This window comes from Culex quinquefasciatus, chromosome 1 (assembly GCF_015732765.1).
Source record: "Culex quinquefasciatus strain JHB chromosome 1, VPISU_Cqui_1.0_pri_paternal, whole genome shotgun sequence".
Taxonomy (NCBI): Eukaryota; Metazoa; Arthropoda; class Insecta; order Diptera; family Culicidae; genus Culex; species Culex quinquefasciatus.
The window spans coordinates 123,018,146-123,024,145 of NC_051861.1; the positions used below are offsets into that span (position 1 = coordinate 123,018,146).

Consider the following 6,000-nt stretch of genomic DNA (forward strand, 5'->3'; position numbering starts at 1 on the left):
TATCTTCAATACAAATTTCCCCCTTTTTCTCGAGTTATGGTGTTAATGAAAAATATTAAACTTGACATCAGATATCATCAAAAAATAACAAAAAACTGAAGTCAAGAAGTGTCGCATTTTATAAAAATAAGCATAAATTGAATTTTAAAATTAATTTTTAATTGCAGTTGATTATTTTATTTGAGAAATTATAATAGGTGATTCGAAATTTAAAAAGAATTTATGAAATTTTACACACTTTTGAATTTTTGTTCGAGGCTGTTGTTGTTTCAATCAACATTTTCGTTTCCTTTTAAAATGATGTTTTTTTTGGTTCAAGTGTCAAAAAAGAAGATTTCACAAAAAAACATTGTATAAATGTTTATAGCAAAATATTGTTCACTGACCATTCTCAATGTTTCTCAACAAGGATCAGTTTACTGCAATCCACCCCTTTCCTTGAACTCTCTCTCGGAGAAAACAACACTTTTTAAGCACGTGACTACCAAACAACTCGAAAACTTCCCCATCAAAGCTCTCAAACACCATGCGCCCCCACCAAACAATTCTCACTCAAGTCAATCCCACGGAGACGCATGGTGTTCTTCGATCACGTCCCAAAAGCTCGCTAGCGCCGTCAATCCCTTCACATGAGGGTGGTCGTTCCTTTTCCCCCTTCCACGCGGCTGGGGGGGGGAAACCCAAAAATAACTTTTTCGTGCCGCCCCACATCCCGAAATAGAGAGTAAAAAAGACAATCCAACCTAATCTGTTGCGGAACCAACCTTGTGGAATAGTTGACTGTTGCCGTCGCCTGGCCTCCTTCGATGGTTGCCGATTCCCCCGCACGGTAGAGTTGCTCCTGACGGTCCTGATACTGTTGGTAGTGTTGTTGTTGCTGGTGCTGGCCAATCGTGCCGTTGCGGTACTCGCGCTGTTCCGGCGGTTCTCCGGCGTCGGCTGGTCCGCGACCTCCGCGGAAGCACGCCTGCAGTCCCTCGGAGATCTGGGGGTAGATGTTTTGGTTCACGCCGCGGAGCAACGCGTAACAGCACTCCTGGTGGCAACCCGGCGCGGGACCGCCGTCCGGCGGATGGTTCCGGTGCTGCTGCTGGGTGTTCCGGCCCAGACAGGACGATGGCTGCGGAGGACAACCGCTGCCGCTGGGGCAAAGGTGCTCCGTTTTGGCGTCCGAGTCGGGATCGCCCCCGCCCTCGCCCTCGCCCCTCGCCGGGGAACAATCCTAGGGCAATCGATTGGGCCGCCGCGGCTGCTGCTGCTTCTGCTCCTGCTAGTGTCAGGGCCTCCTTCGATGCCAGCTTCGGTTTGCTGCCCCCGTCGTCGCCGTAGATTCTGCCCAGCCCAGCAGCAGACTGGCCTGCTTCGGGTCTTCGATTTGGCCTCCGTCGTCGCTTGGCCTACTACCACGCACGCACACACGCACACTTTTACACTCTGGACGAGGATTTTTCACACAAAAACTATGTATTTTTCTTCTTGACACGCACCCCCCCCTTTGGAAAAGCTTTTTCTTCCGGAAAATGACGCCTTTCCCAACGCAGCAACTGCTCAATTCCTGGCGGTTCAGCTTGCCGTCATCAATTTTTCAGTGAACTTTTCCCTCGGATCCAGGAAAATTTTCCTCAAAAAATCGGGACAATCCTTCACCTTCCTCACACACTCACACAAATTCACAATCCCCTCTCACGATACGCGACGACGACGACGTCCTGCTCGATGTTGTCGGGAAAATCCGGGAAGAAAAATCAATTTTCGTCGGGGGATGCCGAGTTCCGGACTCCTCCAGGTCGGTTCCGGACCACAAACGCACCGTGTGCAGCTTTCCACGCAAAAACTTTCACTCACAGTAGGCTGGCGCTCCGCGAAAGGAAACTCGGCCTACCAAGATTGACGGAGGAGGAAAAAAAAACGGGAATCTGCGCTAGTGCGGGTGAGTTGTTGTTGTTGTTGTTGAGGGTGGCCCCCGTTTTCCCCCGTCGTTCGTGTGTTGGCTCGGTGGCGGCCGCGTACGGAATGGCCCGCTCGGCGGTTCTGGTCCCCCGTCGTAGTCGTGGTTGGAGGATTTGTGACGGCACACGGACCAGAACTTCCTGGATTAATACTAAACTTGTACACTGGTGCACGCACACGAATGCAAACGGAAAAAGGGAAAAATGCTTGCGACGCTGAGAGTGGGAGCGAATTTCCATGGTTGGAGAGCGAGCTAGAGATTTGGGGTGAGCGGAGAGAGCTTTTTGCTTGAGCGGGAGAGGGAGAAACAAGGACGTCGGGAAAACGTGATCGGCAGGGTTGCCAGTATTTTTATCTGGAACTTTTTTTGAAAAGGTTCAAAAAACCAAATTTTCATTTTTTGCTTTTTGGGTGTGTTTTAGTAACCCTGACTCAAGGCGGTTTAAAAAACACCCAAAAAGCAAAAACCGGACATTTGGTTTATTGGACCTTTTAAAAAAAACTCCAGTTATTTGCTTCTTAATTACAAAGTTGCTACTATTTTTTTTAATGTGAACAGAAACAACTTTCGGTCCTTGCTATCGAAATTTCTCGAACCCGATTTCATAAACACCAAGATGAAGAAAATTAAAATTTCTTTCGGTTTTTTCAAAAGTGTTTTATGTCATTTCAGTTTACGACACCGAATTTGTTTAAAAAAAAAGTTTGGAGTTTTAAAAATTCGGTCTGATATTTAAAAACGTTACTTAATCCACCCTTAGGTGGTTGGCGTCTTCCTCACAATTAAAGGGTACTGTCCAAAATGCAAAAAGAACGTAAATAACATTTAAGTGCTTATAACTTTTAATAGAGTTGTCAGATCTTCAATGTTTTGGACGCGTTGGAAAACTCTTTTGAATACCTATCCAATGATAAGTCGCATGAGAGATCCAGACAACGTTTTCATCAACATATTTGAGATCCGGCCTCCAAAAAGCGTATAAATAACACTTAAGTGCTTATAACTTTTGATAGATTTGTCAGATCATCAATGTCTTGGACGCGTTGGAAAGGTCTTTTAAATACCTTTCTGAAAATAAATAGCATAACGGGTTTTCTTACAAAAACCACCCTTTTTACAATCTTCCGGACTTTTGTTAAAATCGTTTTTTAGCACAACTTTTGAAGTACTTAACTAAACTGCATAATTTTAAATAGCGACTTATGGGACCCCAAGACGGATCGAATGACGCCAAAACGGACAAAATCGGTTCAGCCAATGTCGAGATAATCGGGTGACAATTTTTTGATCAACATCCCACCACACACACAGACATTTGCTCAGAATTTGATTCTGAGTCGATAGATATACATGAAGGTGGGTCTAGGAGGTCTAATTGAGAAGTTCATTTTTCAAGTGATTTTATAGCCTTTCCTCAGTAACGTGAGGAAGGCAAAAGGTCGTAGAGTTAACAGGATTCCGAGATACCACTTCATGAAAATAAAAATTTGTTTTTTATTTTCGACAGTGCAGAAATAAGCCAAGAACGTTGAAAATTACCGTTTTCGGAACACTTTAACACGGTGTGGGTCATCTCAATGGCCAAACATTAAAATACGGGTCGAATTATTTCCGACAAGGAACTGGTGTCTATTTTTTTCAAATCGTGATGTTTTGGTATGAAAAGGCTGGATAACTTAATGTATTACTAGATTTTTAGCGGAAACTTCAAAAAATATAATCAGAAAAGTTCTTTAAATGGTTGAACAAAATTGTTGTGTAGCCCATTTTTTACCAATAACATTTTTATACCAACTACCGAGTTTTATTGAGGTTATATGGTAGCATCTTGATTGCTTAAAAGTTTTATTTGGGCATTCACCGCAACCAATAAGTAAGAGCTAATTAAAAGGTTTAAACAAGGTTTTATGCCTCGACCATAAAACCTGGTCTCATTGAATATGATATCTTTGCAGAAAAAAATGAAACAGCATAAATTTGATTAAAATTCGATGAAAACTTACAATTATGATAAATTTCTGACATCGTTAGCATAGCCATAGAAGTTCAAAAATAATTTAAACATTTTTTGCGAAAAAAATGCGGGCAAAAAAATGTAATTTAAAACTCTGTTTGCAGAAGAAATATTTCTGATGAAGCGAGTTGGTTTTTTCTCCCCCACATTTATCGATAAAATTTCAACCGCAGCTGAATTTGAGCCACCAATTGCAAAGAATAAGCTTTGCAATTATTTTAATTACCTCCAATATTTATCATATCATCATCGCAATTTTTAACAACCATCTCCATTATTTCATTTGGCAAGACGAAGACTTATGAACGTATGAAATGTCATAAAAGGGTTTAACAGAGGTCATAAAAAGGTTTTAACAGAGGTTTTATCCAAGGTTTTATCCAAGATTTTAAGGAGGATGTTAGGATTTAGTTGTAAAGCCTTAAAATCCTGTGTGGGTTATATAAATTGGCCGTAACAACCTTTTGCGGAGGTCCCTTTGGGTTTTAAGTGGGGTTTTTCGAGGTTCTGGGGAGTTTGTTACAACTATGTGGTTTTAATGTTGGTTTTGGCTGATAGGTTTCAAGGTCAACAAAATTCACCAAACTTCAAATGCAATTTGATGAAATTGAGCTAAATGTTATGACTTTGTAGCAAATATCCAATAAAATTTATGAAAAATATTAAAAACACCTAAAGACGTGGCATAAACAATTCATCATATCAAAATTTTGTTGTTTTACCTAGGCAAACGATTTAATTCTGATTTTAATGCATTTTACAGCGCCTCACCATAGAATTAAAAAAAAAATATAGCATGAATAAAAAAAATATACTGCATAAAAATAAATTTAAGCAATTAGTAAAGTTGCATTAAAAATTTAAATGTTTAAAAATTGTAAAATGATCCGGACATTGTTTGTATTCAAAAATATGAAAATAAAAATAAACCACGTGGGTTACTGCTTGAAATATTAAAGTTAAAATACATAATCATGTTTTTTTTTCTTTTCTTTTTTTCCAGGTTGAGGAACTTCTGGATGAAATTTAGAAAAAAAAATGTTTTAATGCTTTGCAAGCCTTCATCTAAAGCTTCATCCCGCGAAACTGTTTTCTCTTAATCATCCTCATCAATACCTACAACCTTGTCGAAGACACCAAATCGATCAGAAAATTCCTCCAATTGATGCCGATTTTCGAATATACACGTACCATTTTTGTATGGACAGTTGCCGAAATTGTATGGAGACTTTTCGGGAAGACTTCCACCAAGTTTGAGCCAAATCAGCAAAGTAAAATGCACGAAATCGACCGATTTGCGAGAGAATTGCTCACTGTTATTAAATAATAGTACCTAATATCAATTATTCGGTACATTTTTATAAACGACATAAGATTGAATGCAAGCAAACAGTTTATTGCGTTCACTCAAGTGAGTATTCGAATTTTACTTGAGTGGAATAAGCAGCTTCTTTACATATTTTGCATTTTTTTCCTCTAAAAAAATAAACAATTTTATATAAAATCAAAACAATGTAAGTAACAATGTCATCAATCTACCGAAAATTTAAAAAAAAATCTTGATTCCTCAAAACTTTCAATTGTAATCTTAAAAATTGTCGATTATGAAAGAAGATAATGTTTTTGGAACAAAAAAAAAAACGTGGATTTTTTTTATGATTAATTAAATACTATTTAGCATACTATTCCAAATTTATAGAAAAATATGTTTTTATTAGATACAAGTTTCCATGAACAATTTACATTGAATATGAATTTGGTTTGAATGAAGCTACTATTCAAAATGTATTTTCGTAACTTGCAGTAAATCATTGATCAACAATTATAACATAAATTCCAAGTGCCTGACCTCGCAAAACAACCGCATCCCACTCGAGCAAACCCATTTCAAACTGTCGCAATTCTTCAATCCGTTTCCAATCCGTTTTGCCTCAATTTCAAATCCCTCTTTCCACGCAAAAGGTCACCCATCCAAGCCGCTATCCGTCACTCGGTTGACAGCTCCCACACAACACACACACACACAAAATAGTGG

At 39.3% G+C, this 6,000-nt stretch overlaps 1 protein-coding gene across 2 annotated transcripts in view; it reads right to left on the bottom strand.

Moving 5' to 3' along the window:
- The window catches only part of LOC6038325 (protein unc-13 homolog A), a 93,006-nt gene extending 90,893 nt beyond the window's left edge, over window positions 1–2,113 (bottom strand). For both annotated transcript variants that reach the window (XM_038265398.1, XM_038265349.1), the window contains exon 1: window positions 765–2,113. The gene's annotated coding sequence lies outside the window, so the exon portion shown is untranslated. The remainder of the gene's footprint in view (window positions 1–764) is intronic.
- Window positions 2,114–6,000: the final 3,887 nt, after the last annotated feature.